Raw genomic sequence first — 26069 nt, forward strand, 5'->3', positions numbered from 1 at the left:
TGTCTGCAAATACCCGGACAGTTAGGAAGTTGAGAGAGGCCAGCTTGTGCTAGCCAAGATGATCACTCAGGCACTTGAGGAATTGCTGAATCACAGCAAAGACTCCCTAGGATGTGCTCATCTTGATGTCAGCCAGGCTTTGTGAAAACACTGCTGCTCTCATCCCTGGCGATGCAAGCTGCTGGTCCACGCTGGTTCTAGTGTCCTTACGTGGCTCCTATCTTGGCTGTGTTACAGGCACCAAATGCGTCGGGTACTGTAATGACGGAGCTCAGGCTAGTCGGGCTCTAAGGAAACGGGCAGCAAACTTTTTAAGGACTATTTTTGGTAATTTTTAAGTAGAGAATGCCTGAACGTAAATAGACTTCCCCATCCACTAATGAAAGGATTGGGGTTTAATTTGACTTGGTGTGTTTTCTGGTTATGCTAAATTACTTTGATGTGGCCCTTGAGGTTATGTATTGGAGCTTTTTGCAGCATACTGGCTCCTCGAGCTTCAAGCCTGCACGGACAAATGTTGTAGAAGGTTTTGTTGGGAAAATGTCTGCATGTGTAGGCAATTGGACAAGAAAAGATTTTGATTTATTAAACTGCATGTTAGTCTGGTAAATATTAACTAAATGTACTTTGGGGCAGGGGTCAGGCTTTTGAATAAAAAGACAAATTTCAGCGTAAAGCAAACTTTTAAATGTGGGATCTAGCTGTATTTAAAGAAAAAGCATCTGGCAACATACAGAAAGAGTACCTGCTAAGCGTGATTTATCACAAATCACTATTTTGCTTAAGGTTTGCTGTGTGTTAAGCTCCCACCAGTGCCAGCATTGGTGATTTTATGGGAGATTTTCCATGAGGGTGAAGTAAACTGTGGAAAGTTGCCAAAATTTTTTACCCAAATAGCTTTGGATTTCTACCTGTTTGTGTGAAATGCCCACAGGTAATGCTGCTTCGACAGGCTCTGTGCTATGCTTCTCCTTTACCTGATGGAAAGCCAGTATTTCATACGTCAATAGGACTTATGCAGAGGTACTAATTGTTTTAGTCACTTTTATTTGGAATTAAAGTGCAAAGACTTGCTTGAATAGGGAATATGAATTATTTGCCTGTGACACTTCAACAATTTACCATCCTTCTCGCTGTGTGAGTCCAGTTCAGGTGAGACTAACACAAAGGATGGCTTCATCCTTGCTCTTGTAGGGGTTGCGAAGGGGAAGAGACCCCTTGCTCAGAGCGTGATGATGGAGTGGGCAGTGAAGGAAAGGATAACACAGCTAGAAGAGCAGCTGGAGCTAAGTAATCTCTCTTCACAGCTTTAGGGATTATAACATAAATATGTTTAAACTGGTATTTGTTTAAATGGGTGAGTCGAGTCATAAAGTTGATACTTCTGTTGCCCAACCACAAGTACCAGAACTTTATCTTTGTTCCACCCTTGACAAAAGAAAGGCCTTATTTGTGTAGTAAAATAAAATCAAACACTCTGAACACCTGCTTTGGAAAACAAAAAAAAAAGAAAAATAGACTCCTATCTTTTTGCAACAAATCTTTTTGGAAAGGTGCAACTCTCTCAAGATCAGCCTGTGGACGTTGACCACCTGCATCTGTTTTCCACACTGCACAAATTGAGTGATATGTCACAGTATGAAATGTGTGGCAAAATGAAGTGTCAGATTAGAAGAAAGTACTTAGATTCGGTGCTTTCTTGAATTTCAAGGTAGATGCTCACAGTGTTCAAACTCTACCCAATACCATTGAGGAAATCGGGTCACATCCTTAAATACCAGTGGCCTCACTGAGGTTGCGTGATAAACAATGCAGCTAAAACTCAGGGTTATCTGGGAGAGGCTATTTATTTGAACAAAATGTTCTTACAAATAAATTAATTTAGATTGCAGCCAATTAGGTTTCTGTATTTTATTTCATGCAGTTTGATACTCGGGATTGTTAAAACAATTTTTTATGATCTGCTAATTTGAAAACTTGTTTTTTTTTCCCTTCCAAGCCATTTGCAAATTTAATAAGGTCAGTACTTTTTTGCTGTTAGAGTAGTATAAAAATACAGAGAGGACAGTGTGCTTATACATAAATGCTGTCTGTGACTTGCATATCTAATGATATGAATCACAATTCCAACTTTAATGCAAGTGTTGTAATTCATAACCATTTCAGTGGAAGGTGAAGTCTGTCCGCAGAAGAGATGACTGGGTAAAGCTTATAAGAGCTTATATATGGAGGGTGTGTGATGGCTTCATTTGTTGTTTTCTAGAATGATGAATCATAGCGCCCGAGTTGATGGAATAGCATTGCTGCTGTCTGTGTTGGTTGCTTTTTATTTGTTACATTAGGAATCTGCAATCCCCAGGATTTGAAAAGAGCTCACTTGATCAAGATTTTGGCTTATTTTTTTGAAGCCAGTTTAAAGACAATAATATTTGCTCTGATTTCAATTTATTGACTTGTTCCAATAAAAATGTTTATTTTATAAAGCATTTCTTTAAATGGAAGAAAAAAACTGCTGGCACTTAAAACTCTTACATCAAGGTCCTGAAGAATCTTGTCCTTTTTTAGCAGTGCTGTGTATGCATATTGAAAGGGGGGAGAAGCTGGTGTCATAGCAGAAGGGATTTTGGTTCATCTAGCTTGTTGCTATGCCTCTGTGCTACAGAGCTGTATTAATTATTGACAAGACTAGCCTAATCCAAAGTCACTGCAGTCTGAGGCATTAATTTACCGTATAGCATCGTGTGAAGAGAAAAAATAATTTGGTTCTTGTTATACATCTGAACAGTATTTTAGAAGGCAGAAATGTTTGCTGAATGAAATGTTTTCTATAAAACAGGTTAGGGTCGTTGGCTTTCCCCTCTCTCCCTAAAAGAGGAACTCTAGGCTCATTGCTATTTTAAATCCAAATTTACCCACCAGTACAGGATCCCAAATAAATTGGTTAGTCATTTCGTATCTTCATAAGAGTCGGTTCAGAAGTGTTTCACCTGTTATTTTTGACTAGCAGCAGGATATTCCTGTCTTATATCTGGATTTCAGAGTTCCCTTGTTTGAATTATAGTACTTCTTAGCATCCCTATCTGGGATCCCTTAATCCCTACCTGGTAAAAGCTTTTACAAAGGCTATAATGAAAGCATGTTTCAGGTTTTTAATTGGAAATTCATAAAGGATAAGGACAAATATCAGTTAGGGGAAACTGATTTTGGTCTTGGTGACATTTCCATCATGTTCTTTGTTAAATTAGCCTTATAACATAAAACCAGTAGTTGCTGTAAAGAAGAGAGCTGTGGATGAGGATTGCAGATGCCCACGGAGATTTTATCCTCAGCCCCCAGCCTTGGAGGAGATGGGGTGTGGAGGAGAGGCAGAATGGCTAGGGATGGTGATGTGATGGGACGAGAAGCAATTTCTGGCAGGGGGATTAAAGAGGAGATGAATAGGAGTCAGGAAATGCTGCCGCCTCTCCTCATCCTTGTGATTAGGTGCTGTTCTGTGATCCTGCTTGAGGGTTGGTGAGGCGTTCCTTAAGGCAGGAGGTGGATGTGGCAGGAGGGTGGTTAAAGGGGAGGTGGAAAACGGTTCAGAACTATAATGTCGTCTTGTAATACCTGCTGTGCATAAAGGATCACAGTCCTACTTATCAACAGTTGGAAAGATGCTGGCTTTCTTTATATCAGCTCATTGATCGTTGTCTTCCTCCCACCCTGAAAAATCTGGATTTCAGCATTGTACAGCGTGGTCAGAGAAACATCCCATGACACCTGCATACCTTAAATATCGTTCTGCAGAGGTGGTAACATTATCCTACAGTTTCTTTGCACATCTTTAACTTCTTGGTGTCCTGGGGGACTTCATAAATATCACTTCCTCCAGCAAAGCTGCTGACATGAAGCAAAAGCCATCAATAAATTATTCATATGCTGTTCATTTTCTATGTTTAGGAATTAATGCAGCTTCACTTAAAAATTCTCTTCTATGGCTGAAGTCAAGTAAAATTGCTAGAATTAAAGCTGCATACTAAGTAACATTTTAATTTTCTCTAAATTATTTTATGTTTTAGAACTAGTGGCTTGAAAAGCAATTAAAAGTTGCAAAAACACTCCCACTTTAATGTTAAATGCTGTAGGTAGGTCCTGTTTAAAAGGTTTCGTGATGTACACAACTGTGTAGGCTGTTTTTTAGAAAGTCACTTAAATAAAGTGCAGTTGTGTACTGTATGTGAGATACAATTAGTGAAACTTCAATGTGTTTGTGAAACAGTATTGTCAAAACAGGTAATTGTGCAGTTACAAGATGTTGGTTTCATTAAAGAAAAAACAAACCACACAAGCTGAACGCCAAAACCTCTCTAAAATCCCAAGCTTGTGGTTTGATTACTTCTGTCACATTTATGTCATGGTATTTTTGAGAATGTTTTCTTTGTAATTTAGAAAAAAAAGTGCGAAATGATATTCCTTTGCTCATTTTATTAATTACCTGAGAGGCAAAGGCATGTATATATATTTTTAATAGGTTAGTAGTTGAGATGTTACTCTTCATGTTGTCTTTGTAGGTTTTGGTTTTTTTTGTTTTTGTTTTAATCTTGGACTGTATTTTTGGACTTGTTATGGGAAATAAGTGCTTTTCTTTAGGGTGTACAGATTCAGTTCATGGCAATGTCCAACATTATTCCCCAAACGCTTCATTTCCAGCCCTGGAATGCTGAGAACACACTGTGAAAGCAGAGAATTCAGGTCTTTGAAAAGCTAGAAAAGCTGCTTAAAAGCATCCACCCTTTTGCAGGGACAACTGATGAGAAGCAGTGTTAGTCTTGCTTATGGGAAGGAATAATGAAGTGTTGAGGTTTCCTTTTTAGTTACTAAATAAGCACTTTGCGACATCTCAATCATCTCAATATCACTTTTATTTTTCAGTGTTACTACGACTTGTCATTGTAGTTTGCTTTAAATTATACAAAAGAAAACAGCATCAATATTTAATTGCTGTGAGGGTCCTAAACTGCAGTTGCTATGGCTCTAAAGTATTTTTCCTGTTAGTTTGCCTTGATGTATTTTGCCTTGGGAGCAACATGTAATTCAGTGTAGCTTTTTAAAAACTCTTTCCTTAGTGATTGAGTGTCAGAAAACACAGTCCAAGTGGGTATCAGCGTTTCTTAACTGCATACATTTGTTGGGGTACATAATAGAGCAGAATCTCTTAAGTAGAACTCTGAATTTTTGTGTTTTTTCAACTGTACGGAGTCCAGTAAGCCAGTGTCAGCATTTTGAGACGGATATATTTAGCTGCTGTAGAAATGAAATACGGGAAAATGCAGTCAAGTGTTTTCTTCCGCTGTGCAGTTTTGTAGTGAGATGTGTCAGATCGCGGACCAAGGTAATCACAGGCGGTGCTGACGGCGAGGAGCTCCATCCAGAAGGACCTCACAGTATCCAGCATGCCAGCAAAAGGCAGCAGGTGAGTGTCAGTGTGCGTACTGCTTTGAGGAGAGCTCAGTGCCGGCACGCAGAGCCATGGGTGCCAGTTCTTTCTTGCCATTAGCGCAGTGTGCAGCGGCAGCCAAAAAAGTCGATCAAGTGCAGTGCCTCATTCAGCAGAGAGAGGTACTGAGAATGTCATTAGCTACTCCATAAAACACTGGTGTGGGCAGCTCTAGTCTGCATCTCGGGAAGGAAGTGAGAGGAGGGAAAAGCTCTGAGTAGTTTGTTTGGGGAGGAGGAGGCTGAGGCTGGAGAAGGCGGCTGGTGAGTACATGATACTCTTCATCAGACCTTGAAGTGCTACAACTACAATTCACTTGGGAAAACTCACAGGTTGGTTAAAAATGGATTATAGGAGGAACTGTATTGTACAGTGGGGATTTAAATTGTGGAACTTGCTGCCCCAGAACGCGAGGCAGACATCACGTGCGGACAAGGTTAGACTTGTTGATGAGCAACGGGTCAGTGAAGGGACAGCAGAAGTCTGAGCAGCCATTTGCCCCCTACAATTCCCATATAACAGCTGTAGGTGCTGGAGGAGAACAAGGAGAATGGACTGTAGAAATGGCCAGGTTTACGTGTATTCGTTAAAAAACATTCTGCTGTTGCCCTTGGTATCTGGGCTGTAGGTCTCACATAGTGTGGTATTATGTTTTCTTAACTAATGTGGAGACAGCTCTAGGAAAAACATCCTTCTTTAACAAAAATTAAACTTCCAGTTGAATGTTGTGTGCGTTTTTCTGCTTTCTATTCTGCTGTTGCTCCTATGTCTCTCTGTTCAGGGAGCTTTGTACCTTGCGAGTTCTGAACTGTTGTGACATGAGGTGCAAGATCTCTGCTGTAAGGAAAAGTTTGTTTTTGGGGAGTATACTGCTATGTGCTAACAGAAAGAGCAGGAGTATCCCTCCCTCAGTGTCATGACTAGGAATGTGAGCTGTCGATATGCTACCAAATCTGCAGTCTTTTTACATTCGGTAGCTGTGAACTAACAGTTACAGGATTTATATATGACTATTTCCTAGCAAACCCGAAACAGCTGTGCCTATACAATGCAGGGTGTTCTGCGATGGCAAATGCATCTTGCGAATCTTGCAGGTTTGAGCAGAAGACCACCCTGCTTGGCCATCCAGTCAAGTGGATAATTATTCATCTCAAAATGTGAAATCCAGAATTAAAGCTTGTGGACAGAGGTAACAAGGAAATACACTCTATCTAACATTTTGACATACACTCTATCTAACATTTTATGGCATCATTCTGTAATAAGTGTGGTTGAGTTGCTTTTTAATTTCCTCAATAAACGTTAGGTCCTAGGAGGTCTTCTGGAGAGGTTTTCTATATTGCTTATTTTTGTAGCTTTCTGCCAAAGTCGTCTTGTTTTAAGTTTGGCTTGTGCTGTAGCTGATGGATCTGAATACAGATTTATAGTAAATTTTTACCCATATTATTGGCAGAATTCATAGTTCCTGTTGTATTTGTGTGACAGTCTGACTGTAGAGGGAGATATGGCCCATGCTCATCCACTTGTCCTGGCAGCACTGGAGTGTTGCTCAGGGTGTGAGTTTCCTTAAGTGCTGGCAGAATAACTCCAGTGTCTGAAAGCTAACGTTATAGGGAAGACATGGAACTTCTTTGTGTTTTCATTTAAAATTTTTGAAACCCCTGTGCTATTTGCAAATAAAACAGATTTTCTGCTCTTCTCAAGGTGTCTAAGCTCAGTGCAAAATGGATCAGTGATAACTTCCATCTACAAGAAACGCAAATTTGCTCAGTAAAAGATATATGAGTGAGGTTATTGATAGAAGCAAGCGGAGGAGCTGGTGTTGGAGTATGGGATGGCCTGATTGCCAGATACTTGTGTTGAACACCTCTCGCAGGGGACTGACGTGGGTCTGAAATGAAGCTATTTCATCTGAACCTTTCAGGCTTTGAGCTCCGCTTGGTATACAGTGTCTTTAAAAGCATGAGATAAATATCAAGTGATTGGTAGTAATAGTATGGTGGGTTTGAAATAGGGCTTTTAAATCGAGACAAGAGTCAAAAGAAACTTGCTTTCTGGAAGTACCTCGTGTTTGTTAGGCTCCACGCGCAAATGCCTTACAAATTAACTGATTGCTGGGCAGTGCGTTACTGCTCGTGCATGTTTCAGCTGTAAATCACCTGAAGCTTAGGCTGGGCTATTTTCTGAGGAAGAAAACGTTAGTTTGAATGTCAGAGTTACCCATTGCCTAACCTGAGTGAAATACTGCCTCCGTAATGTTTGTGAGGTGTCCTTCATGTCATCTTCAGATAAACCAAGTAATGTGGTGGTAGTGTAATAATGCGTAGGAGTTGCACTTAGAGGCTCGGTTGTGTCCAACAGACCTCTTGTTCAGTGCTAACCGTGAGCTCTTTGGCAGAGTTAGGCATAAAGAGGGTAGGACATGTGGAAGGCCCTCAAGTTGTGGAGTTTTAGTGTGGGCTTGTCCTTATTCAGATTTTGCAGAGCTACACCCAGAAATCATGTCCACTTACATGGAAAAATGCTGATGTTTTTCTGGGATAAGTAAACACATCTGGATAGTCTGTCTTTGCTACTGCTGCTTCATAGTTCTCACATTTGTTGCTTTCATTTAAATTTTCTTTAAAGTGCTAATTGAAATAAAAAAACAGACTTTGAACAGTTTTTGTGCTGCATATTGCTGTGCCGCTGTTGAAGAGCTAGTTATTAGGCTTTGGGAAGTTCTTTTCCTGCAAGAACAAAAGAAGGGGAAAGATTGTTTTTTTGGGACTGTAGTGCAAGCCCATCTTTCAGGTATGCAGTTAGCCAAGTTTAGAGGATGGCTCCTCTTCCACGGAAAGAAAGCTTTGTTTTAGAAAAAACTGAAGTCACCGTCATCTAAAATGGATATCTCTGCAAGGGTACCTGGTAAAAGCAGTGCGTGATTCCTGAGGACCTTGTGCAAAGCAAGAAGAAACCGTGTCTGGGGCTGCTCCTGCTGGAGTGGGAGGCTGAGGCTGCTGAGCCGGCCGCCCATGAGAGCTGCCAGGCTTGTCAGTAAGCAGAGCTGCAGAGGATGAAAGGGTGAAGGGATTGGTTTTATTGCGTTTGTTCTTCCCTGCTAAATCTCTTTTGCACAACCTCCCCAAAGACTATTGGCATTAATAAACTGGCCCTTGCTTTTTATCCCAGTTCTTCGGAGAATTTCATGTTTCCAAGTCTCTCATTTGGTGAGAGAAACTCTGGCTGTGCACGGACAGAGGATACGTGTTCTCGCTTTCCCTGCCTGCCATTACAAAAGTATTAAACATTTATCTTCTATAGGTAAATGGTCCAAAAGAAATTTCAGGGTTTCCACACTGCAACAGTTACAATACCGTGCAGTGATCCAGGTTTGTTTAACTAGAAACCTTTTTTCTTCTGATACATAGCAACTAAATTTCTACCTCATTTTTTTCCAGTGTGGCTTATTGTTCATAATGATGTAATATGACATAGTGTTATGAACAATAAGATTCATTTAAAGATGACGGAGTTCATACCTGTGTGATTGCCAAGGCATTGATCACACACACACAGGTTGTGCTAAAACAAATTCCAGTGAAAAACGTGAATGTTGGCTTGTTGTACATCTGGTTTACATGGGTTTATTCTAAAGCTTTATGTAAGCATTTATATTTTCCTTTTAGTTTGGGCAGTTCTCACATTGATAACTGCTTCTTGAGACTTTAAACCTAGTCATGGCGCTGCAACATGATTTGCAGCTTCTGGGGAGCTAAACTATACGTATGTTTTTAACGACACCATTTGCTACTTCTCTTGCTGACAAATTTCTGCAGAGGCCGGAAAACATAATTGTTTCATTATTTGTACTTTTGAAACCACAAAGAACAAAAAAACAAAACATAAAACACGTATGGATATGTGTGTATGAGGCTGGTTCATCGTCTTCCTGAACTAAAGCCTGGATTTTTATTTAAAGTCTTTTTCCAGCTGTAATGAATGAGTCACTTCTGTTTATAAGGATTTGGTTGTTTACTCTGACAAACCCTTGATAGGAGACACTCGACAAGATCTCAGTAAATCAATTTGTTCAGGATCTATAAGCATCTCATTAGCATTTATTTGCAATGTTCATTCTAAGCTCAGCTGCAGCTGTTTAACACACTAAATCTCTCAAAGATTTCCAGGATTGTAAGCATATGTTTTGAGATTGTGCTTTAAGTGGAGGAATTCTATGGGCTTTTTTCTCCTTTTCACTGCTGCTGTTAGCAAAGATCTTCCAAATTGAATTGCAGGCTCTGTGTATACAGTCTCTTGCATTTTAACGGCTGAAAATGGGAGAAAATGTTACTGTTGGAATTGCATGACCGAAACTGTGCTTCATCACGTGAACGTGCTTCTTGATTGCTGCGAGGACGGCATCAGCATTTGAGCTGCGCTTTCTGAAATCATAGTGGGAAGGAATCCTGGTGCTTTACCTCCAGCAGATCCCACATGGGGACGGGTGATGTCATTGTCTTTGGGACTTGCAGCACAACGCATCTAGGATTTGCATGGTGCGGGCCGCAAGTCAGACAATGACGCTTTATTTCAGATTGACTGATGTGCCTTGCAACACAAAAGGAGGCCAAGACTACCTGCAGCTCTTAGTGATTGATTTTCAATACAAATCTCATAATAGTCTATTTTAAAGAAGTGTAGCAGAAAACTAGTCGGATAGTGGCATTTCGAAAGGTAACTAATAGCAAAAGACACAACTCCAGGATTTTTACTAGGGTGAGTTATTCCGGTTTTGATTAAAAACTAGACTGTAGGGCAATGAAAAATGAAAAAAGGAAGCTTTCTCGGAGAGCAACGGAGTAATTCAAGTCTAAAGCACCACAGAGCAGCGCCTGAGAATGTTCTTTAAACGGCAGTTAGTGCACGTATGTTCTTTATTAAAACTTCATTGTGACTTTTGTGAATAGCAGCGTTTGGGAAAGTACAAGCATGTACAAAATGGTTCTTTCTTCACTCCTGCCATGGCAAATGAAAGCGCCTTCCTGACAAAGTCGAAGCTGCTATTTGACACTCACCCATAGTATTCAGATTCCCCTCACTACTTCTGTGATCCCTGCTATGCTCCCTGGTTCACCTGAATTGAGACAACCCACCTCGCTTTGCAGCACGTGAGGACAACAAAAAGCAGCTCACGAGGCTCGGGGCTCATTCAGCCCGAGCAGGGGCTGCCGTGCCCCTCTCCGACCCACCCGTGCTTGTGGTCCCCTTTGGCGAGGGACCATGGAGGGTTGGCTGCCCGGCTGCTGTAGGATGTGCTGTAGGATGCTCCTTGCTCTGCCGGTGTAGCCATGGAGACAGACAGATGGGAATCCCGGCGTGCCGTGGGGACCAGACTGACCGTCGGCACGTGCGTCGGGATGGAGAGCGCTGTTGGACAGGTGTGCCTGTGCGGGACTGGCTGGGCCAACAGGAGCTAGGGGAAGCAGCCAGCTTCTCATCAAATTGCTTTCAAGAAATCCTCTGTTATTTTCTGCAAGATGGGGATCACAGCCTTCCCCTGTAATCAATCCATGAGCTGCTGAAGCCCCTCCTGCAAGTAGTCTGCAATCCAGCAAGCTGTTCCACTATGATTTTATAAGGAAAGGAATTTGTGTGCTTGGAAGTACCATAACTCATTCCAGATGTGCACTCGTACGTTTTTAGTACCCCGAATATCTTGCTGGAATTGACCTCGCTCGATCAATACTTGAGTGTAAAATCAGTGGTGTATTTTCATCCCAGATCAATAACAGATCAATGTCTTGGGGGGGAGGATTCAAAGTGCCATCTCTGCAAAATATTTCTCTTGGAAAAATCACATTTATGGCTTTATAACCAATTATGCTGAAATAAAAGGTCTAATAAAAGACTTGTGATCTAGAGGCATAATTGCAGGACAAGATCATGAAAGCTGCATCTTAACGTACAGTTGTGGAGTCATAAGGGAAACGCTGCCAATGTACTGAGACTTTGCTAATAGTCCTTTTCCTGCAGAGCAACACTAGAATGCATCCCCGTGTGCACCCAGAGCCTGCCCGTGGTCCTTGGTGCCCTCTGGCATCGCCTGGTGCTAGCCGAGGGCCTGTTTTGTCCATTAGGAAAACCCAGCTCTGGATCCTGACCCTATGCAAAGCTCTCTTCCAAATCTGTGTTCAAGTACCAGTATTCAGTCTTTGCCCTAGTGAGCTCTAGTGCTGCTTCTCCTCTTGTCTCAACTGTCTGTAAAGCTGCATCAGGCACCTAAACCTTTTCCTCAAAATGTTTTACCAGTGTTGTCTTTTGCATCTTAAATTACCAATTTTCTTTTTAAGTCTAGTTCTAACTATGAAATATTAAGAAGTAGAGTTCCAGCTTGCACACAGAGTGACCAAATATAGCTGTAATACTAAGTTGTTAGGAAGGCTAGGAATTTTTTTTGTCTTGACACTGATACCGCAAAGATGAAATGACAAGAATGTGGCTGAAAGGACAGCTTGCTTTGTTCTGAGCTAATTTAAATTAAAACTTGAACGTGGTGTAGTGAATGCGGTGATACTTTAATTGTAGCTGGAGATAATTTCCTTTTTCTTAAGTCCCTTTGACTGTATTGAAAAATCTATCTTCATTTAGCAGCTCCACCTCTCCCATTCTCTCAAGGTTACGGGTGAGCTGGAAGGAGGAGCGGGTGGATCTGGGATGACAGAACCAGCCCTTTTCTGGGGGCTCTGGAAGGTGAGGGGTCTGTGGCGGTTCTTAACAATCCTGTGTGAGCTGCAGTTTAACCTTGAGTTGTGTAGTGGGGAGAGAGCTCCCGTTTCCCATCTGATCACTTAATGAAGACTCAATTATATTTTTGGCATAGCATTTAGAGAATGATCTATGAGTTGCATTCAAAATTAATGATATTTAATTTAATCGATGAGATACCCAGGCACCTTGGTCAAAACTACTATTAGACTACGTTAATAGAATTTTTTCTACCAGGAACTAAAAGCAAGTTATGCAAACTTAATAAGCTTTTGTTGAAATGTTCTCAGGTTGCTGTTTGGATGTGGATGTCGCATCTGATGTGTTCATAGTTTGGGGACTAAGAACCATCCCACTAGCCTTTAGGCATTCGGTTTTGGTACAGCCTCTGCAAGAAGGAGCTTGTGATAGTGAGCGCTTCGTACCGCAAGTCTGGAAAGCAGTGCTGCAGGCTTCCTCAGCCATCACACCTCTGGACTCCCAGCCAGGTGGTAAACCTTCAGATGAACTGGGCCTTTCGAGTTTTCTGTATGCACTTGTTGGAGATTTGACTCAGGTCTGTGCAGAAGAAATGCTCAACGCTCACCAGAAGATGTTGTCCTTCTGTGTCGTGTTTTTGTTGTGCTTTATGGCCATTGGACATTGCTTTGTCTTGCTTTTTTCATTCGCCTACCCCAGAGAGGGCTTGAGGGCTTTCGTTAGACAGTGTCCAGTTATGTTTTGTCGTCTTTTTCCACCATACTTTCTATGTAGCCCCAGATTTCCTAAAATCTCTAGATAGTTATAGCTCCCAATGAGATTTTTTTTGATGAAATTCTGTTGACCGATAATTTAGGAGAATTATTAAAAAAAAAAAAATAGCACTGGTATCCAGGATTGCCTTTTTCTCTGTATAGTTGAACCCAGTTAAACTGGTGAGAAGCCCGAGCTGATTTCCCAGGATGGCACGAGTCTGACAATGCACAAGGAAGCAACACGTTATGGAAGAGGTGCCCTGGGCACTGAATGCGCGGGTATTTGAGATGTCTGCAGTATGTGCAAATGGTAACGCAAGGGTGACCTAGCTTTGGGCACCTGGATTGTTAGGTATTGGTGTATAACGTCCTCTTTCATAGCTTCCATGACAAATTTTTAGCCTGTGGCCCATCTGGCTGCCCTGGTTGCGATTGCTCCCAGCAGCTGAGTCACACTGGGCAGGCTTGTAGGCTTCTGGGGTTGCTTAAGTGCCTGGAGCTCAAATGTTGTAGGAACCGTCCTGGCTTTGGTGTTGGCTTCACAGGCTTGCAGTGTATCCCCGGAGTTCACAAGCTCTTGTCCCAGAGATTTAACGCCCCCAATTTTTCCATCATTTTCAGCTGAAGTAGGGAGGAAAGCTTTGCTGGATTGCTGTGGCTGGATGTACTGGTCTGGGCAGGAGATAGTGTTCAACCTGGAACTGGTAAGGGTGCAGATGTGAATAACTTGTCCCTCCCTTTTTCTCCTCCATGTTTACGAGGATGAAAACCACTCTTAATATATGCAAGCCGTATTTAAAAAAAACAAAACAAAACAAAAAAAACAACAAAACAAAAAAGAAAACAAAAAAAAGCTTTGGGAGACAATGTAATAACACTTTAGTCTTGGCAGTAAGAAGAGTGCTGCAGAGAAATCCCATTGAAATAAGGGCACAGCTTCTTTCTGGACTTAATATTCTGTGATTTATATCCCCTCTCGTGCAAGTAAGGTAACAGTACGGTTCTGGGAAGGAGGAACCGTGTAGCATGTGTGCTGGGTGATTCAAAACCAGACACTGCGACAAACAACATTTTGCAGAAACAGCACAGGCTTTGATTTTAAAAAAAAAAAACAAAAAACAACAGCAAGTTAACATATTCATATGCTTGAGAACATATTTGTATATGCAGATTGGTGCTGTTGTTGAAGTGAATCACCCTGGAGATCCTTCTTCCATAAATGCTTTGTTTTGTAATGGGACCTGTAGCAGCGGATGTTTGTTACAGACCTGATGTAGTGCTTTTACATACTCTTGTCTGGGCATCCTTCACAGGTAAAGGTGACATGAGTGCTTGGCTTTCTTGGAAAGCTATGCTTCGTCCTTTTTATAACCAAAAGGAGGTGTTCAGTAGTTCTGTTTTTTGTTTGTAGGTCTTTTTAAGACCCACTGCGCACATTAATAGACAATTTTCTCATGGAAATATTTCTTTGAAAAAGGGAAATTAGTCTGCAAGAAAAGATTCCTGTTTGTGATAGCCATAATGTACTCTGAATTGATTGAAACGGGGAAAAAATCTTTTATTTTTTAAACTTAAACATAACTTTTGAGTGTTAATAGTAGACTTGCCAGGGACTGTGATCTAATTATTTGATTATACTGTGATTAAGGTGTGTTTGAGTTAGAAAGTTTCTCAGGAGAAGGTTGTGCAGGCTGTTTACATAAAACCCGGAATGGACACGGAGAATGAGACCAAAGGAATTTTTAGCTTTATAATAGTGTCTGACAGTGGTCAGTGGTGGATGCCTAGGCGGGGTAGGTCTGCCCTTCAGCTGAAAATGTCTGTGGTTTTATCTCAGAGGTAGTATTTTGGTGACTGGGAGACTTTACAGCAGAAATTCTTAAAGAATCTGGGAAAAGCTTTGCTTGTAGCATCTTTTGAAACTTGTTTTGTGCTGCGATGCGTGAGCTAACTTATTTCTGCAAGTTGCTTTGTATTTTAATACCGTTCTATCAGCATGTATTATTTAAAATAGAAAGCTTGTTGCAGCAGGCAGCAACTGTGATGCAAATGTGAAGGATATGCTAAAAACCTTACCTTAATGCTAGCTGGAGTCCTAATGCAGAGGAAAAAACTACGCCTGGTGACACATAGCAGGTCACAGCAGAAAGGGAATGAGAGACTGGGGTTGAAGGGTGGTGGTGGAGATCCTCGTGTTCCCTGTGTCCTGTGGTGCTGGATTTGGAGTGGATTCGCAGTTGTAGGGTGGTGATGGCTTACCCTGTGCTTGGGTTGTGCTAAGTGGCTGTAGCTGGTGGGTAAGTGGCCACAAACACCCAACCCGGTTTACACAGCAGAGGAACGGGTTAACTTCTGCAGTTTGGAGCTCAGCTGGAGTCAGGAACTGATGTAAAGAGGCGCCTGGGGACACTGAAGGTGGTTAGCACCTCTGCGTTGAGGTTGAAGCCTTCGCTGACTCCCCTGGTCGTTGAACTTGTGTCCTTTGGTCTCAGTGGCAAAGCAGTGTGCTCAACAGCATTGTCAGCCTAAGCAAAACTGTAATTACTATCAGCGAGCTCAGCAGTCAGGAAAGGGTCTTGGGATTCGGTGAGGTTATGGTACAGCAATCATTTTCCACCAGGAAAGCGTAACTTTTTTCCAAGAGGTTTTACAGAATCCTACATTGTGGGATGAGTGGAAGGCGCACTCTGGAGAGTGGCGTGCTGCTAGGAGGCAGGTCTGCTCCTCCTGTTGCCCATCCGAACACGTCCCAGCTCTGATTTTCAGAGCATATTGGTGTATTGTATCTTCCTCCTTGCTTCTAAGCATGGTCACAAATGGGTCAGGCACACTGCATAGCTTCCATTACTGGATTCCTCAGAAAACATCTTTTCTAATGCTGCCATTGCTGTGGCTTTGCTTGTGCTGCTGCTTGGGATTTCTGTGGTTTCAATGTGAAGGTATTTAACCGTTTTGTGGTGTGTCAGAAACAATGTAGTGGAAACCAAGGTTGGGGGCATCTCTCTCACAATGCTTTGGATGCAGGTACCCTTCTTGCTTGTTTGCCTTCTGTTGATGCTTATCCTTGGAGGTGCTTCCAGCTTGGCTGGCCAGATCTGTGCACAGCCTGATCTAAACTGGCCTGCTTGGAGCAGGTGTCTGGCTGAGACGATCTCCAGAAGTCCCCACCAAAATTATTCCATCGTTCTGAGATGTGACTCCTTCAGCTGCAGCATATGAAAAGAGGTTTGGAGCTGCACCCAAACTGTGTTTGGGGAAATGTTATCAGCTGAAGCTTTATTTCAGACAGTAAGTAGTCAGCTAGTTGGATTCCCCTGTCCAGGCAGGTTGAAGAGCTTGTTGTCATATGAAGGTAAATGTTTGTCTTGCGAGAGCACTTGAAACCTGGCTGCAGTCCATGAATCGGAAGAAATGTTAAGTATAAATACTTGGTGTGTCTGTCTTTGCTTAAAAAGTTCTGTTCAGCAGCTCGTACTTGAGCTCGCCCTAGTCAGGTGAGCTTTCGCATCCCCAGATCAAGAAGGCACAGCCAAAGCAAAAGGGTGCTATCAACACAGTCTGCGCAGGTTTTTCTTAGCCATCTGTTACACATCTGAAACGTGCAGTTGTCAGTGCTGGAAATGGGTATTGCTCTGCTTCTGTGGAGTTGTTCCTTCTGGGGTTTTGTTGCCATAATTGATCAAATTAAACGGAGTCAGGCCTGTTTATTTAACAACTTAAACGTAAAGCCATGTCAGTTGAGTACTGTCCTCCAATGTGATATGCAGAGGTCAGATCCGAGTCTTGTTTTGATTTTATTTGAGCTAAAAATTCTGCTTTGTGTTGAGCATCCTGACCTGGAGTACTAGCCAGGCAGGTAGCTGTCAGAGCGTGGCGTGCAGTCTGTGCGTGCCAATTCAACGCAGAGAGGGATATCGGGACCGGAGCCCAGTTTGTCAACGTGAAAGACTTGATTAAGCTGGAATGGGCTTGCTTGGAGCTTTCTTGTTTAGCCCAAAGCAGTCCTGGGGGGGCCTGAACAGGAGCCTGCAGTACCTGCATGCAGCTCCGTGATCCTGCCCGCCGTCTGGGGGTCTTTGCTGACGGGTCGTCTGTGTTGCCTCTGCTGGTTTTCTTCTTTTTTTTTTTTTTAATGGACCAGAAGGAATACAGCTAAAAGGAGCCATCTCTCAGGTGAGCTGAAGGGAGAAGTTGTGCGCTAACCCCCCTCTGGCACTCTTTAGTCAAATTATTGTTTAGGAGGTTTTAAATATTTAGAGGGAGAGTTGAGAACTTTCACTGTTAGGGGGAAATTGGGGGAGGGAAAAAAGGAATATAAGCCAATTCCTTCTAATGGTGACCTAGGAACTTGTTTTTCTTAAATATTTCTGACTAAGTAATCAGGTCATGTCCGTATGTGTAATTTGGTATGGTAATTTGTTTAATATATGCAATATTAGTATTTCCATTTTTATGTAAGTTTTTAAACATATTTGCTTTCCCACTTTGATGGAATAATCTTTATTATAAATGAACACATCCATTTTTCCTTACATATCTATCTAACATTTGCAAAGCTAATACTTGCAAATATTTTTGCTAATATGTTTGCAAAGCTACAGTTAGGCTTTTTATTTTACTCTGACAAAAACTGTGCCAATCAAAGCTACAGTGCTTCATGGGAATTTAGGAGGTTAAGTGAGTAAACAAGCTAGATGAAAGCTTTTGTTTGTCTTTAGAAAATGAAACAGGAAGCTGTTTCATTAATACACTTTCAGAAGAGACAAGAATCTGTACAAAGCTTTTAAAACTGGCCTTTCACTTCATTTTACTGTACTTTCAACTGAGATCAAATAAGGAAAATGACGGCAGTTAGACATGCTCCATTAGCATCACATGCTTTCTGTTCTCAAGTAAAGCTCTGTGTACAACTCTGCTGCTTTTCGGGAAGGTGCAAGAATGCTGCTGTTTGCCCGTGTGCTTTGTCTCCCCTTTCCTTGGCAGATAAGTGCAGTTAACGCTACACCAGCCACTCCTCCGAGAAAGAAGTCAAGAATTGGGAGTGAAAATGAGGCCTTGGGCTATTTGTCTTGTTTTTTTTCACTTCTAAAGTGCTCGGTAACGGCTTAGTAGGAATCCGTTATGGAAAAATATCACTTGGATTAAATAACACAGCTGCAAAGTTGTAATAAAGGATTTGTGCAATTAGGTTTGTTCAGGGATCTTGTTTGAATACAATATGTCGTTAAAAGACTGCATTTGCCTTCGTGATGTATAGCTGTTTGATTTCATATATGAAAAAGCAATAAACAATGATCCAGTAATTTCCTCTACTCCTTGTATGTTCAGTGCACTTGCAATTATTAAGTAGCAGTCAATAAGACTTGTGGACTTTTTTTTTATGATTCCAGACCACATTTATGCATTTCGTGGCAGAAGGTCAGTAAGGCTTGCAAATATGTGTCAGGTTCTGGCTGAAGAGGTCTGAAGCGAGGTTAGTTTGCAGTGGCAAAGCTTCTGCTGTTCCTGGGCCAGCAAGTTTGATGTGTGGATGTGGTCCAGAGGCACTGGTGCAAAGCTGAACCTGAGTGTGCTGCAGAATTGTGCTGTGGGCGGGTGTTCCCTGCTGCCAGGGCAGTGCTGGCCTGGCTAAAGCCTTCTGCCGGACTTCAGGCATGATGAAATTCTCTAACTGCTATTGATCCTGACACAGCCAAATTGTCTAAAAGACATTGAATATTTCCAGGATCAATGTGCACAACTCACAGCAGAGAGGTGAAAAAAAAAAAGTTGGAAAGTTGTAAAGCTGATGTATTGTTCAGGTGACACACAAGGAGGGTTTTGTCTGCTGCTTGGAGTTAACAACTCCTCAAAGCTACATTTTTAACAGTGATGTGTATAAGTTACCAGTTAAACTATTTTTCTGATGGATGCCAGTCTGTGATGTAGGTGAGTCTTGTGTTTTCCTGTACTCCTGGCTGTGGTTGAAATGTTGTTTGTTTGTCGCTAGTTATCTTCTGGTTTTAGTAGTGGAGCTGATCTGGATATTGGGCTTTAATCTCTGCATCTTCATTATCTGTACATTATAACCCGTTCTAGATCTGCTAAGCTTTCCTGAAATGCGGTTCAATCATGTTGTTTTTGTAAGTTATTTCCTATTTTTTTTCCATAGGCAATGCATCAGTGGTGCTACTAAGGTGGTTAATGGTTTTGATCAGTTACTTTTAAATGCTTGTCTTGAAAAGCAGAGGTTTGAAAAATACTCATTATGGAGAACAGTGGTGGGTACACATCACTGTATATGGTGTGTGTTTATATATGGCTATGTACTGTATGCTCTGTGTGTGCGTAAATATAAGTAAAAGATATGGAGTATGTGACTTGATGTCACTTAGAATTCACTGAGGTGGTTTATGCAGGCTTCTAAATGTTTACTGCTTTATTATACTGTCAATGTCCAGCTTCAGGAGATCACTGCCAAAGTCCGTATCACCAAGCAGAAATTCATGTTCAAGTGGTGCTGCAGCAGCACCCCTATAACCGTATAGTGACTTCTGTGAAGTATCCGTGTAAGGGGCGGTGTGGCTGCTTACCACATGTGGCTGTTTTCTGGTCTCACTCCAGTGTTCCTGCTGAGCAGTGAAGTAATACAAAGCCCAAGCAGAATCTCGTATTGAGAAGCACTACAACACCTTACCGCGTGGTCTAGATATAAGTCCTAATGCCATTTTCTCTCTTCTCCTTGCTGCCGTGTGCTCTGAGTGCTGTTGGGCAGCGGCGTCCCACCTGCGTGGCTGCTGCAGGATGTGGCTCCGCACTCACCATGTGGATGGGAGAGACATCGTTAAGAATTAGCGGTGATTTAAATAGTTTCCAAGGGGTCAAAGCCGTGCAAATTTCTGCTCTTCTGTTTGTCTAGCATAAAGCACCTTGCTTATTCGTCTGTCATCGGTTGGTGTTGAGAGTGCGATTTAGTTTATTTTATTTTTTTTGCTCTTGCTAGGGAAATGACTTCGGTTCTAATTACTGCCGCTTTTCCTTGGTGACCGTCAGATGCTCTACCCCAAGGCATTTGTCTGCCTCAGTTATTAAAATGCTGGTAGGGTCTCCAAATATGAGCAGGCTAACCCTCAATGTAAAAACAAACACGAAGAGATGGATGGGGAGGTAAAAACACAGGACTGGAGAGTGCACAGCGTGTGCTGAGTGCTTGCCTGACGTTCAGTCTGGGTGGTGCTCTGATCCTGTCCATGTACTGATTATTTGGGGCTTTTTGTCTTAACGTTGATATTTTTCTGTTGCTAAAATGACTTTAAAACATTAAGCATTCAGAGGTATGTGCAGAGCATAAATTATTCTCTAAGTGTACATATCTAGGCTGAAAGACGGATACTTCTTTCCCACTGGGGACATCTTTGCAGGGTCTGGAGAAGCTAACTCGTGGACCCTGCATTTTAGAGGAGCTGCCCTTACTTGTATCGTGCTGCCAGTTGGGGGCTATTTTTTTTTATCCTGGTTGGTTGGTCGGACCCTTCTCCACATTTCATCTCACTTGTTTCCTCTGGCTGCCTGGGTCAGTTTGGAGGTGCCAGCAGTGCTTGCTGGTGGTTTCTTATTTTCCGAGGGCTGTTGAGCTGAAGAGCAAAACCCGCTTCTGACTGCCAAAGTCCCTCGCTCACGAGTGTGAGATGCTCAAAGGGTAAATCGGGGACACTTTGATACGTTTACTCTGTTCTGAGGTGCTGCCTGGCATCTGTCTCAACTGTGCTGTGACAAGGCGCTGTGTGAAAGGGATTCTCTTTGCTCAGATCGGATGTGACTGTTCCTCTGTTTCCAGGTCCCCTTAGATAATTCTTGCTTGATCTAACATTAAAGGTATTTGTTAAGGGTTTTTTTCCTCTCATGAAGTATGCCAGAGGTCTTTCTTTCTAAAGAGACACTGGAAATGATGTTCAGCAGCTTTCAGTTTGGTTCTTGCTTGCGTCTTTATCGTTCAACCCTTTTTTGACTTTAAACTTCCCACAGAAATCAGGCTCTTTTTTTCCTCATACATCTTCCTGTGTGCTGTTTTTGACCGTTGTCTGTCATGGGAGGGCTCCTGACTTCGTAGCAGCGTTCCCCTTTGCCCTTCACTCCTCTGCACACGTGCTTTGTGATCGCGTAATCGCTCTGAAGCGGTGAATTGGATAGGTGGGCTGGAGGACGTCCACGGCATGCAGGAATATCATTCACTGAAGTGCAACTCTTGTGCATCTTTAAATGAATTTGCTGCATCGAATACGGTCTCTTGGGTGACCCATAGCCTCGTTGGCTTCTGAGAAACAGAACTATTACTTTACCTTTCATGCAGCATTCTTGGATGCTGCAGCGTGTTTACTGCTCAGAAAATATTTAAGTAATTGGTTTCAGCAAATAATTCTCTTGTGATGTGTGGGGGATTTTTTCCAGTATTTACATTCTAAACCAGTTTTGAAGCACCAGTCTGGTGGAAAAAAACAACTGAAGCAGGGAGTCTGCTGCCTGATCAGCTGGGTGTGCTTTGCACACCAGCAGGGTAGTCTGCAGTGGCGGGCAGGTCTGAGGCTGCTGGGGGTTTCACCAAAGCGAGGTGGTAAGGAGGGGTAAGACAGAGGAATTAATGCTAATTTTTAGCATCTTGCCTGTATTGAGAGCAGTATGTATTTGGAGTCTTTCAAGACTTCATTTTCTATTTTTAACCTCTTGAAAGGGCCACTGTTTGCTTTCAGTATGGCATGTATCTGAGGAGAGGAATAGTGTCCCTGAGTGCCCAAAGACTGGAACTCGAGGCAGGGAAATCCATTTCTCCAGCAGGAAAAATGGAAATTCCTCCTTACCTGCTGTAACAAATGTGGCATTGTCGATAGCTAACATGTGGTAGCTATTTCTGTGGAAAAGTCAAAGTACTATTGTTCTCAATGATGAACAGAAATAAATGTTCTCTTTGTAGGTGTCTTTACAGTGCCCTCTAGTAAGTTTTTCTAGAAATGCTAGAAAGATCTCAGACCAGTTTGGTAAAGTAATGAAAATGTGTTGCTGGAAGAGTTGAGGTAGGAGGAAGAAAATTGCAGGGGAATAAAAGCCCCACAAAGCATTCCAAAATGGGCTGGAATAGGGGAAAAAAATCTGGCATATTGTTAATTTCGTAGGAAAGGTAATCAGTCTGGCTTATTTTGACAGATGAGAATAAAGAGAAATTTGACAATGGGTGAAGGCCTTGTTGGGGGTAGAGTGCACGTGGCGTTTCGTGCTGTGTGCTGCACTGACGGCAGTCATCGCCCTGAAAGTGTTTTAGTCTGCTGTGAGATCACGCCTTGAGCAGCTAATCCCAGGGCTGCAATTGAGGTAACTTCTGTCCCTGGTGTTGAAGTCAAAAGGATTTTTACCTGATTGTCGTGCTAGCTTATTTCTGTCACTATAACAATAGAAAGGGGATATCTTATGTCTTTTGTATCAAGTAAAACACAGTACCATTTTAATGTCCTGTGCAAGCCTAGAAGGGATGTGTCAGGTGAGGGGATAAGCTATTGGAATGAAGACTGGTAGCTTTCTGAAATGAGAGAAATGGCTTTGGTAATTCCATCTAAAAAAAAAAATCATCTAAACTCTGCCTGTGAAATGATTATGAAAATGAAATTCTACTCTTAGGATATTCAGAGTAGTTCTTTTACTGGCTTGAAGAAAAAAATGGATGTATGGCATTAAATGGTCTGACTTGCTTTTCCTTGGGTGATTATAAAAGCAAAATCTCTTTGAAAGGACGCTCCTTTCACAACAGGAGGGACGTGTGGGACACAGCTCCTAGATGTGAATCCTAGCAAGCCCAAGGATTGTTTTTAAGCAGCCTGAAAGAAACCCAGATTTCTGTTCTGAGCAGTTGTAAAGCGTTCTTCCTCATTGCACACCAGGAATAGTAAGTGCAGCAGAGCTTGCTTCTGAAGCAGGGCTGGCTGACGCTTTTGTGGCTCTGAGGGTAGGTTTAGGTCAGATTAGCAGACCCTTGCCAGGAGGTAACTTGGTGGCAGCACAACCATGGACTGGAGATCTCCTTGGTTGTTTTTTTTTTTCTTTTTTTTTTTTTTCTGGTCATCCCGATAGAGCTGCAGCACCCCAGTAAAGGGGCATAAGGCTTGTGAACAAGCACTGCCACGCTGAGCCACTGGCTGTTTGAGGGAGCTGGGGTCACTGGACTTGCGGCAACTAAACCCAGCAACACTCTAGGTAGGAAAGTTGCTTCCGTGTGTTCAAAATTTGGTTAAATAACAATTTCTGACTCCCTCGAGGTGGTAGAAAGGCCAGGCAAATGGCCCCAGCCATAAATACGTCTCCTAAGATGTTTGCTATTTGAAATTAGAATCTGTGTTTGGATTTTGCTGTTGATCATTATCTTGTTTTCCTTCCTATTATTTAATAATATATGAGGAGATGGTATCACTTACAGTAGGAGTGGTTAGACTAAATGCATGGCCGCGTACTTTGCAGTGCTTTACTGCAGGCACGCTGTTTGGACGCTTTGTTCTCAATGCTATTTCCGCATACATTTTTTAATGGGCCGTATATATTTATTTTTTGCTGTGTTTTATAATTTCCTGCTTGAGATCTTTAAGTAAGGTCGATTAAGATTAAACCGATAATTTGTTATTGAGAGAAAGGTAACTGGAGGTATAGACAAAGCTGGAAAAGCATCTTTGCATAGTGTAGTATGCTTTTCTTGAATTAATTCTTTGTTTATTGACAATGCTTCCTGAAGGGCGAGTACACTCCTGCCTATGCAGAAGACAAAGCCTTGAAACAAGTTATTTCTTTTTCCGTTGTACAGATTTGTGTTACGATGATGAGTACCTTGACTTTTGTGTTCTTATTAGTACGTGGTGTCGAAAACCTGCTCAGCTCTGCAGCTGAAGCCATTATAGAATGACATGCAGAAATGTGTAGCTTTTTCTCCATGTTGTATTTCTAGATGGATGCCTTTTGAAAAACGCGGGAGCTAGAAGCAGAGCAGAGTTCTGTCTAACTGAAAGCAAATACCTCTCCACATTGGTGACAGCCTTTTGGTATGAAGACAGGCATTGTTTGCGATGACCTGTAATTTCTCAAAACTTAATATTGAGAAGATGGGCTGAGAGTACAATTTTTGTTACGGTAGCCCAGGCAGTTAGTGTTCACTCAGTATTGTCTGCTCGGTGTGTATTATGAGAAGGCACCTGTGTGCAGCATGGACAACCAAGAAAAGGAGGACAAGGGTCCTCCTGAGGGGGGAAAGGGTTTTTGGACATGCTGTTTCTTGTATCCCGCAGAAAAGGATCCGTCTACCTTACGGACCTGGGAACGTAGCCCCTTCCCATGCAGGCTGCAGCAAATCCGAGCCACCACGTCGTTCTTCAGTCATCGTTGCTAGCCCGCAGCGCTTAATGATGTTGGGGCGCTGATGAGTTACTCGCTTTGATGAATATCTTTGTTATAGTGTATTAAATCATTAAAAGAGGAAATCTGCTTGTACTGAAGGAGAAAGGAATCTAGTAAGTCTGGGGAAGTCTAGATTTATACGTGGCATTACTTATTTTATAATGTTACATCATTTGCTCTCCTAGATTCCACTGTCAGCCTTCCTTTGAAATTATTAAAGCACCAGCACGATTTATATTGTTCATCTGCCATCATGGCTAGCTCTTGTACTTTTCATTTTTTTCTTGACGCTTAAGTGCAATATCACTTTTGTCTCATAATTTATGGATTGCAGAGTCTTTGCGAAGAAAGCAATGAAATGGAGTTTAGAGAATGCAGTTTGGAGAACTTGTTCTTGGTTTCTCAGTAGGAGTGAACTTCTGAACCGCTGTGCATGTGATTGGGGGTTGGAGGTACCATAAAAAGATAATCACAAGAAGTCATTGGTTGGCTGATGTATATTGGCACTGCATGCGATTTAATTTGGTCAGGTGGTCTATATTCTTCCAAAAGGGAAAAATATGGTACTAAAAGGAAAATCTATCTATCTTTACCTATGCATTAGTTCTGCTGTGGTATATTATAGTACCATATATAAATATTGCTTATTGGGCAGTGCAGAATGTGTCTGTTGTCAAAGGAAAAAAATTTACCAACCTGCTGGTAATACGTACTTTTATTGCTAATATGTACATTTATGTAGAGATTAATGCATGTAGCAATTTATCCATATAGTTAATGTGCTTCTTAGCAATGAATATTTTAACAAAACCACAAAACAAGTTCCTTGTGAGCTCTCGCTGGCAGTTTGCAAAGAACAACATTTGTAGTATCTTCAATTAAAATACATTCATCTAACCCTTGAAGATGGCGTTTTCAATGATCTAGGTTAGGAAGGGCATGACATACAGTTTTTAGGATTACAAGGGCTAGTGGGAACGTTAATTAAATACTGCTGAAAAGCCTTTTAAAAGTTCAGTCCTGCAGCAATATAGCTTGGATCTTTTATCGCTGACTTGCAATATGTAAGGGCTCTATAATAGTTCCTGCCAGTCTGATTAGGACTCTGTCAAATAATTCTGTTTTGAACATCAGTTTTCAAGGGCATTATATTTACTCTCAAATTGCTTCAGAGCCTTAATTCAGAAGGACAAGTATCATGTCTCCCAACTGATAGGTCTTTCCTCAACACATAAATGCAAGAAATCTTTCTTTATCAAAGCCCTGAATGACTCCTTCCAACAAGTGAATCCCTGCATATCACTGGAGTCCCATACTTTTGATGAAAGATGTTTGGTTGCCATAATTTTGCATTGTTTGGCCAAAGTGCTTCTGAAATTATACCTGTGTTTCACCTTTCATTTTTCAGGAAGGTTGTTGCATTTGGTCCCTGTGAACTGGAGTTCTGTCCCGTTCCTGTACTTGCATGAAAACTGGGATCCATTGTCAGGAATAGGTCAACCCCTGCTAGTTCTGGTGGCTATGCTGGGTTTGAGTTGAGCCTAGAGCATTGTAGCAGGGAAGTGTTCTGCCACGTACTGCTACATGCTGGTAGGAGGTGATGAAGTAAGGAGAGCTGTGAGATCAGGACATTTGCTGAACTCCTTGTTCTGAACCCTGTCGTTTCTGCAGAGCTTGTGTCAGGCTCGTGTCTTTCAGAGAGGAGA

The 26069-nt window shown here is 42.0% G+C and overlaps 1 protein-coding gene across 11 annotated transcripts in view; it reads left to right on the forward strand.

The window, feature by feature from the left end:
- Window positions 1-26069, forward strand: part of NEO1 (neogenin 1) — a 192716-nt gene that overhangs the window by 25766 nt on the left and 140881 nt on the right. The window contains exon 1 of one of the 11 annotated variants that reach the window (XM_083850537.1): window positions 5348-5455. The exons of the other annotated variants lie outside the window; for them this stretch is intronic. The gene's annotated coding sequence lies outside the window, so the exon portion shown is untranslated. Of the gene's footprint in view, window positions 1-5347; window positions 5456-26069 lie in introns of those variants that run through there. 11 annotated transcript variants of the gene reach the window in all.

The sequence above is a fragment of the Anser anser genome, assembly GCF_964211835.1.
Source record: "Anser anser genome assembly, chromosome: 10".
In the NCBI taxonomy this organism is placed as follows: Eukaryota; Metazoa; Chordata; class Aves; order Anseriformes; family Anatidae; genus Anser; species Anser anser.